Below are 11086 nucleotides of genomic sequence, written 5' to 3'. Positions count from 1 at the left end.
TCACGCTTATCGCCACTTGTACATTGTAAAACAAAATACTTTTTTATGGCCATTGAACAGTCTTTCATGAAGGTTTTGGCAAAAAAATTGTATTAACAGCGACTTTTAAATCTTTAGTATTTATAGTCCAAAGGTCCTAATGTGTTATAACGCCATAAATTAAAAATCTAACCAAATATGCTTGTATAGTGAAGATGGCGGATAGCTGTCACATGCACTCATCGACTAGTACTAGAAGGGTTATTCTGCCTTTTAAAGTAATATTTTATATAGGTGACTATGTAATTTCATCGTTTGTTCATCAATAAAATTTTGATTGATTTATTGACTTAATTTTCGATTGATCGATATGTTCGAGTCATTAACTTCATTCCTTTGGGGATCATTCGTTTTATCTTTTATATCCAGTCTGAAGTTTGGGGGGTATCCCCCGGTGTTCACACACACATATACACACACACACACACACACACACACACACAGCACACACACACACACACACACACACACACACACACACACACGTACACACACACACATACACACACACACACACACTTTCCATTATGTTAAACCACCCCAAAATGAACACACTAATGCAATCTAGTCAATCAAACTTTTTTATTTTACATTTGAAATTCAAGGCAATCAACAACTTTTTAAAAAAATCTTCGACTGAATAGAAATATAAAATACTCATAAAAAAGGGAAACTGTTCTTTAAAGATATTCATAAAAATATATACATTCTTCATTGTTTTCAAAACGATACCATTTCAGTCCAAGTTGGAATTTAGGTTTACAAGGAAAAGTCTATGTTCACGTGTTGACAGTGTTCTGACGTCACTGTGTGACTATAGGATGCTCATGATCGTCTCCACAGTTTATTCTGACGTCACTGTGAAATGACGATAGGGTGCACCTCTCCGCTCTGCATATTCTGACGTCAAGGTACGACTACAGGATGAAACCCGGGAACGTCACATCCCGGTCGTTCTTTTACGTCACTTCTCTCGGTGAACTTGATCTCTGTTCCTCAGTATGTTCACTATACCCTTTATCTCCTTCATGTTATGTTCAGATCATTTACTTCTCATGCTTTCCTTTTTTTTCAGATATTTTCATAAAATTTGAAAGAAAAATACAAAGTCTTAGATTTGCAGTTAAAATTATATACAAAAGTCGTCGTCACTGATACATTGCTAAGTCTCTAATATATACCCACAACTTATAGATACAATACACAATGTCATCATGGCTGTGATCAATATAAGGAGATGATGGCATAGAAAACTTAAAACATAGACCCAACACATGCAATGTCTGTCATGCAGTAAAGTTTCCCAGAATTCTCTCTTGCATAATTCTAAAGCGTTTTAGTTGATGACTGACTACATCAATGGGAAGGCTTACCTTGAACTCAATTGGTGTATTTGACGGCGAGACACAGCCTCTCTGGAAAAAATAAACATTAAAAAGGAAGAAATAAGTTAAATTGATATTTTCTGAGGAAAATGAAGTGTACATTCTTTTTGCTGTTCAGTTTGAAAAAGCAAATTAGGAATGACGTCTGTGTTTGTGTTTGTGTCTGTGTACTGTGTGTGTGTGTGTGTGTGTGTATGTATGTATGTATGTATGTATGTATGTATGTGTATGTGTATGCGTGTGTAAGGTGTATTTGGCTGTGTTTGCATGAGGCAGTCAAACCGCGGAGACTAACAATTATAACATATAGATAGAGAGAGAGAGAGAGAGAGGGGACGGACGGACGGACGGAGAGGCTTACATTTTCTGATTTATTTCTGAAGACTCTCCTGAAGAAATTGAACATCGACTTAAAGCATCCTTGTCGCTTTACGATTCGGGAACCTTTGGTAAATACAAACACCTCCTCCTCTTCAGCAAAAAGAACCTTGCGTTTCTCACACTGTCCTTCCCCGTCGATGGTACCGTTCTTCTCAGTACCAGGACTAGAGTCCAACACCTCCATGGTGTTAAACACTGCCATGTCATCGACAACGTTAACATTTCCTGAAATGAACATAAATACAGATGAAATAGACAATAGATATATGTACACATAACACAGAAGGTAGATATGTGATTTATCAAGATGAAATGGATTTTAAAAGAATAATTCGTTTCTAACATGTATCATAACGTTTAAACCTCTGGTTCCAATTTTGTTTATTGGTATTTTTTAACATTCTAAGATCTTGAAATTACTTAATTTCTAAGTTCTCCCTCCCCTTCCTCCAGTCCCTCTAGCTCCCTCTCTATGTTCTGTCTATCTCGATCTTGCTCTATCTCTGTTCCTTTTCTATGTGCCCGGCTTTGTCTTTCCGTCTATCTATCTATCTATCCATCTCTTTGTATCTGTCTGTCCATCTGTCTCTCTGTCTGTCTCACTCTCGCTAATAATGTGTCGACGTGTCCTCTCTGTACCAAATAAACCTCTAGTATACAAATTTATCAACTCACCATCATTTTGACGATTTGATTGGACTGTTGAATTTGATTCACTTGTTTGTGGTCTCTCGATATCTGTACATGATTATAAACACAGAAAATTAGAATAAAAGTAAACAGTATACAGGTGCCAACAAATATTAATTTGAAAGTAAGTATGGAAACCCATTAACCATTAACTGCAAGGGTTAATCAAAGAATTATAAACTAAGGGGCGGATAATTATCTTGGATGTATCTTAGTAACAAGTAAAATAAATTTCACTTCTTACTTTGATCGGAAACACTTCTTGGACTTTCAGACAATGCTGAATCTGGAAAGAAAAAATATCAACAATGTAACTACGTCAAATACAAATGACGCCCTCTGGTGATGTAATTGGTAGACTTGGCGTATGACGAAAGTCCTGTCTATATTGAATGAAAGTTAATGTCCTTAAAAACAATTAATTACCTAAAATGAATAAATAAAAAGTAATAAATATGTAAATAGATACGTTTATAAACAAACAAACAAACAAACAAACAAAAACACCCAAACAAACACAAACAAACAAAACAAATATATGCCCACAATAAATTTAAAAAAAACAAAAACAAACAAACAAACAAACAAATGAATAAAATTAGACAAATAAATAAATAAATAAATATTACCGATAAATTAGCGAGACAGTATAAACTTAACTAGTCTCGGGTTAAATAGTTCAGACTAGTATTCAGAGCAAATTTCTGTTTAAAACACGACAATATTTAGTATTCTTTTGATTTGAAAATTTTGACGAGATGTTTAGGAAAATAAAATTACTTTTTACGGATAAACGTTTATAAATAAGTCAAGTTTATAATTAAAATAAACAGAATTAATCACCAGGAAGACGGCATTGTGGTAACAATAAAAATATGAATAACATTACGAGTAATAATAGTTGATAAACTTGTAGTTATATTTTTCTGTTTTGTGGTTTCATGATTGAACGACTTTAGCATTAGACAGGTATAATTTTATGGTTTGTATGTTCGAGAATTTCATCAACAAGATTTGTGACTTTTATACACAATTTACATATCAAAAGTATTTGTAACGATTACAATTCTAGCCATATTTCAATATCCACACACAAAATATACTAACCAATGTTTGCCCTGTACAGGTATCGCGGATCAACTAAATTAGTGCCATTAATACAGAAAAGTTAACTTTGAACAAGATGTCGAATGGCGACTCTTCTCAGTTCCGCCCCGTACGGGCCTACATATCTCACTGAAAAGAGAATGAAAAATCATATGATTTGTTAAAGTTTCATTTAGGTCTAAAGATGAACAGAAAATTTGGAAACGTAACATAAACGAAGAATTCTTTTGAATTAGAAAACGCCTTAGTGAACTTGAGTCTACAATATATGGCTTCCTTCACACATACCTTTACGTTTTAGTACGCGTTCTTCGACACGAACAACTGTATTAGTCGGCAAGTAAACTTTGGTTAATGTTACCATGGTGTACGATATTTGTTTCCAAGTGAAGACTCAAAGTATACGATTATATAAATCACGTTATTGTGCAGTATAAGTATAAACTTATGTAGACACGTTTCGATCTGTGTGAACTGAATACTTAGTTCTATTGTTTACGTTCACGTTGCCTTGTTGATGTTACGTCACTCAGTATGACGTCAACACAATACGCAATTTGATTGGATAAAAGTTTCACTTTCGTTACCACTGTAAATATTTCATTTTTTTTATTTTTAAATCGCAGATTATAAAAATACGCCTAATATGATCAACTATTGTAACTTTGTAAGAAATAAAACTAACTAGTGTCATGATTGCTAAACATCAGATGTCAAATTTTGATTTGAGAATCGAACAAAAGTCGAACAAACAGAACACGCTGACGTTCTGCATAATTATATTTGTTATGCACGGAACGTTCGAGCGCATGACCAGAACTGGGCTCGTTGAATTTGGAGATGATGAGAAAAATAAAGGGAATAGTTCTCTATGCTCTACAGGCCTAGTAAATGTGTTGGACATTGTTTTTAATAAACACGTCACACAACTGTCAAACCACATGACCACAGGAAGTCTTGAGTGAATACAAGATGGCGATAGAAATCGGTGCCACCACATGTGTGATTTTACATAGTCACTTCAAAAACTAGTTTCCAATAAGGTAACTCTATAAAATGAAGTCAAGCATCAATTTTTATTTTACGATTTTAAAGGGATTAATTGTTTCCTCTAGTACAACCATCACATTGCAAAAATCACGAAATAATGCAAAGTTAGATAATGCAATGAGCCAACGTAAAATGTTCTCTAGCCTTTTCTAAAACATATAACACTCGTCCGAGAACAGACTCCTTCGACACCCCCCCCCCCGTGTAATTACTGAAGGCTCCTTAAGAAGTTTAATCTATAAGTTGCCTTCATTACTTTCAAATGTTCCAAGTCCTGGTTTACCTTTCTTTCCATGCGCGATATAGATCAACTGGTTACCATTAACACCACGATAAAAAAAATTGATTTCAAATTAGTCATCTGTTTTACAGGACATGTACAAAGTGTGGGTTTGAGATAATCCTAAAAGTTAATCTTACCTTTGGTATATTTGACCGATGATCACTAACGTCCAAAAAGTGACCAAAACAGCTGAGATGGGATATAGCTCTTCGAACCTTAGAGTCTGTTAATGTAATCCAAGCCAATGGCCGACAGACAGACGAAATAACGACATGTGAAGTCATGACGACTCAAACCATACAATTGGAAATAAGGACACGGACTATACCGACTACCATTCGGCTGCTAGGGGTAAGTCTGCTATAAAATTCGGGTAAACGTGAACGCAGCATTGTCAAACCGTCCTGACTGAACTGCCTACTATAAGTGAACTTCAGAGTGAGCGCGCGATTTCTAGTTTTTACTGGTCTCCGCGTAAACGTGCGGCGTACGCACGAGCAACGTGTATAAAATCACAGTAACCGACTCTGACTCTGAGGCCTGTGGATGTGTCATCGCATCTCAAGTTCACATATTATATTTGTTAAATTCACATTACTTGGGACGTCTTAGTTAGCTAATATACTACAGGTAAGTTTCACTTTTTGTGATTTGGTCTACTGTTTGTACATGTGATGTAAATTTAGATAACCAAAATTTTTATCATGACGTCATCATAGCCTGTAGGCCTATATCGTACGTTGAAGTGAGGAACATAAGGACTTGGAACATTTGAAGGTAGTGAAAGCAACTTGATCCAACTTTATAATTATAATGTGTTCCTAATAGGGAACCATCAGTAATAAGGCAAGGGAAGGATAGTGGGAATGGGGAGGGAAGTCATATTTTACAAATAGGTTCGGGGGGGGGGGGCATATTTTAGGGAAAAAAAAGAATCATGATGGAAGGGTTGCATTTATTTTTATTTCATTGTATTTTCTAACGTTACATTATTTTATGATTTTGGCACTGTGGTGATAGTAGTGAGAAACAACCAGTGCCTTTAAAATTATCAATATGGTGGCAGTGGTTGGGTCGAGCGGTTGGGTCGAGTGTCCCTCTTCACGTCTAACAATGTGTTTGAAATATTGAACATGTTGGAGGGTGATGTTTTAGAGAAAGGGATATTGAGTGAAGGCACATCTAGTTTTACTTATCTGTGGTACGGTGAAGGCCAATATTTAGAAAACCAGCCGGAATCCGGAATGGTCAATATTTTACATAATAGGCCGAGCTTCATTTCCCCGGGCCCCTAGGGTTCCTCTTGTAATTATTTAAGGCTCACTAAGTCATATCAGTTGACACCTGGATGACGTAAAATTTTGATAAACAAATTACAATAAATATATTTACTAGCGCAGAGCATATGGGAACCATTCTGTTGACTTTCATTTGTTCCGTTGTCTGGGAGCCATGGGTCGCGGGCGCGCCGTGCCGGTCACATGGGTCATGTGCTCGAGCGTTCAGAAATGAGCAGAACGTCACCATGTTCGGACTTCTGTTCGATTCTCACAAATCGAAATTTGACATGATGTTTAGGAATCATGACATTTTTATTTCTTAAAACGTTTCTATAGTGTTTCATTTTCGTGTATTCTTTATAATGCATCATTCAAAAATTAAAAATATGAAATATTTACAGTGGTAACGAAAGTGAAACTTTTATCCAATCAAATTGCGTATTGTGTTGACGTCATACAGAGTGACGTAACATCAACAAGGTAACGTGAACGTAAACAATAGAACTAAGTATTCAGTTCACATAGAGCGAAACGTGTCTACATAAGTTTATACTTATACTGCACAATAACGTGATTTATCTAATCGTATACTTGAGACTTCACTTGGAAACAAATATCGTACACCATGGCAACATTAACCAAAGTTTACTTGCCGACTAATACAGTTGTTCGTGTCGAAGAACGCGTACTAAAACGTAAAGGTATGTGTGAAGGAAGCCATATATTGTAGACTCAAGTTCACTAAGGCTTTTTCTAATTCAAAAGAATTCTTGGTTTATGTTACGTTTCCAATTTTTCTGTTCATTTTAGACTTAAATGAAACTTTAACAAATCATGTGATTTTTCATTTTCTTTTCAGTGAGATATGCAGGCCCGTATGGGGCGGAACTGAGAAGAGTCGCCATTCGACATCTTGTTCAAAGTCAACTTTTCTGTATTAATGGCACTAATTTAGTTGATCCGCGATACCTGTACAGGGCAAACATTGGTGAGTATTTTTAGGAGTGGATATGGAAATATGGCTAGAATTGTAGAATTAAAAATATATTTTTGATGTGTAAATTGTGTCTAAAAGTCACAAATCTTGAAACTTCTTGAAATTCTCTGAAATTCGATTAAAACTTACAATTATACGTGTTTAATTTTAATGTCCTTCAGTCATGAAACAACAAAACAATAAATATTAGTACAAATTTATTAACCATTAAAAATGTTATTTATGCCTTTTAATCACTATGTTGTGTTCCCGGTGATTAATTCTGTTTATTTTAATTATAAACTTGACTTATTTATAAACATTTATACCTAAAAAGTAACTTTATTTTTTCTAACCATCTTGTCAAGATTTTCAAATCAAGATAATTCTAGTTATTGCCGTGTGTTTCAAAACAATATACTTTTGATCTGAATACTAGCCTCAACTATTTAACCGGAGACTTGTTAATTTTCTAGTCTCTGCGCTAATTTTTCACAAATATTTATTTATTTATTTTGAGTGGTTAATTATTGTTTAAGAATATGAACTTTAATTAAGTATAGACAGAACTATGATTTACAAGACGTCATCATCATCATCATCATCATCATCATCATCATCATCATCATCATCACCACCACCACCACCACCACCATCATCATCATCATCATCATTTAGCTCGTTATACGCCAATTCTACCATTTTCACCAGAGGGCGTAATTAAGGGTTAAAGAGTTTCCATATTTACTTTAAAATTAATATTAGTTGGCACTTGTGAATTGTTTATTTTTAATCTAATTTTCTGTGTTTATAATAATGTACAGATATTGAGAGACCACAAACAAGTGAATCAAATTCAACAGCCCAATCAAATCGTCAAAATGATGGTGAGTTGATAAATTGTTGCTAATTGGTATACTAGAGGGTTTATTTGCTACAGAGAGGACACGTCGACATAATTAGCGAGAGAGACACATACAGCGACAGACAGAGATACAGAGGGATTGATAGACGGAAAGACAAAGCCGGGGACAGAGAAAGATCAAGATAGACAGATCATAGAGAGGGAGCTAGAGGGACTGGAGGAAGGAGAGGGAGAACTTAGAAACTAAGTAATTTCAAGATCTTAGTATGTTAAAAATACCAATAAACAAAATAGGAACCAGAGAAGTAAAGTACAAACTTTATGATACATGTTAGAAACGAATTATTCTTTAAAATCTATTTCACCTTGGTAAATCACATAGCTACCTTCTGTGTTATGTGTACATATATCTATTGTCTATTTCATCTGTATTTATGTTCATTTCAGGAAATGTTGTCGATGACATGGCAGTGTTTAACACCATGGAGGTGTTGGACTCTAGTCCTGGTACCGAGAAGAACGGTACCATCGACGGGGAAGGACAGAGTGAGAAACGAAAGGTTCACTTTGCTGAAGAGGAGGAGGTGTTTGTATTTACCAAAGGTTCCCGAATCATAAAGCGACGTGGATGCTTTAAGTCGATTTTCAGTTTCTTCAGGAGGGTCTTCAGAAATATATCAGAAAATGTAAGTCTGTCTTCCTAGAATATGCATGCCTATCAGTCTCATTTACTTGACTGTGTCACACAAACACAAACACAGCCACAGCCACAACCACAAACACACATACACATACAGATACAGATACAAATACACACTCACATAGACACAGACAGACACAAATGCACATCAGACACAAAAGTTGCTCGTGACTTACTTTTTCAAACTGATAATCTGAAAAGTAAAGATTGTGCACTCTTTCATTTCCAAAAACAGTACTTCAACTCTTTTCTTCCTTCCTGTTTTTTTCCAGAGAGTCTGTGTCTCGCAGTCGAGTACACCGATTGAGTTCAGGGTAAGTTTTTTTCCATTCAATGTAGCGGTACAGTCTGTAACTAAAACTTTTAAGAATATGCCAGAGTTCAAAAAGTAATCACATGATGTAGGAAACTTGTGAAGAGTCGTGTCTTGAGGGGATTATGGGAAATCTATACTGCATAACAGAAACGGTTTTAAGTTTTCTGTTCCATCATCTCCTTATTGATCACTAACCATGTTGAATTCTTATCTAAAATTTGTGGGTATGGGACTTAGCAATGTAACAGTGAGGATGACTTTTGCTTATAATTTTATAAACTGCAAATCTGATCATTGGGATTTTTCTTTTCAGGAAAATATCTAAAAACTGAGATCAATTTGCCCCGTTAGTGATGTAAAATACAGTATTACACCTGTATATGAATACCAAGGGAACTGGGGCACCAACATAGACGGAATGTGTCGTTCTGGTGGTTCATCCTGTATTCAATATACCGTGACGTCAGAATATGCAGAGCGGAGAAATTCATCCTATAGTCGTAACAAAGTGACGTCAGAACATTTATACAATAGTGACGTTAGAATAGACAGTGCAGAGGGGTATCTATAGTCGTTACATAGTGACATCAGAATAGACACATAGTGACGTCAGAGCACTGTCGACATGTGAACGTAGACTCTTCCTTTTACACTTAAAGTCCAACTTGGACTGAAATGGTCTCATTTTGAAAACAGTAAAGACTGTGTATATTTTTTATGAATATCTTTAAAGAATAATTTCTCTTTTTATGAGTTATTTTATATTTCTATTCAGACAAAGATTTTTTTAAAAGTTGTTGATTGCCTTGAATTTCAAATGTAAAATAAAAAAGTTTAAATATATTGCATATATTTTTGAATATTTGGTTGGTTTAGAGTTGATTGTATTTTGTGTTCATTTTTGGGTGATTTACCATGATTGAAGCAAGTGAAGCTATACTTTTACTGACTGATTTCTCCTTATTTTTCAATGGACTAATCAACTTTCATTTTCTTTGGGCTCCCTCTTTTCAGCATCCGTAATAAGAGTAGTAATGTGATGTGATAACTGACCGAATGTATGTGTGTGTGTGTATCTGTGTCTCTGTGTATTTGTATGTGTGTGTACATGTGCATGTGCATGAATGTGTACACGTATGAACGTGTTAGACTGTCGACAGTCGCTCGCGCCTTTTTTTCCTACGTTTTATCTAAACCGAGTTAAGTCGGCACCACGCTCCGATCCGGCACAACACTACTATAATCGCATACTGATATCGAGGGTCGAAGGCCTGAGAGATCAAGGGCCGAAGGGCTCGGGCCTTCGGCCGTCGATATCAGTATGCGTTTATAGTAGTATTGCGCCGGATCGGAGCGCCACAACGACTTAAGTTTAGATATAACGTACGGAAAAAAAGGCGTGAGCGACTGTCGACAGTCTAGTACGTGCAACCGTGTCTGTGTATGTGTGTGTCTGTGCCTGTATGTGTATGTGCATGCATGCAAGTGTGTGTATGTTTGTATATATAACTGTCTGTGTGTGTGCATGTGCATGAATGTACATGTCTGTCTGTCTGTCAGTATACTCTCTTTTCTTACAGGACAGACTTCTTGACAAATAAAGTAAGAAGTATAACACTGCCTTCGGCCCTCGATATCAGTATGTGATTATATAACACTGCACTGCATGCATGCATACATACATACATACATACATACATACATACATACATACATACATACATGCATACATGCATGCATGCATGCATACATACATACATACATACATACATACAGACACACACACACAACACACATACACAGACACACAGAACTGGTTATACCCCTTTATGGGAGGTAATATAGCTAGCTTAGTAGCTATAACACTACACTACTAACACACAGACACACACACACACAGAGTACAATATTCTATACTTAACTGCACGTTTTTATTTGCACAATATTTCATAGTAAAACTTGACAAACCTTTCCAGAAGAATTCCATATACAAATGTTATTATCTTCAGAAAAT

This window comes from Glandiceps talaboti, chromosome 22 (assembly GCF_964340395.1).
Source record: "Glandiceps talaboti chromosome 22, keGlaTala1.1, whole genome shotgun sequence".
Lineage (NCBI taxonomy): Eukaryota > Metazoa > Hemichordata > Enteropneusta > Spengelidae > Glandiceps > Glandiceps talaboti.
This window is presented reverse-complemented; position numbering follows the sequence as displayed.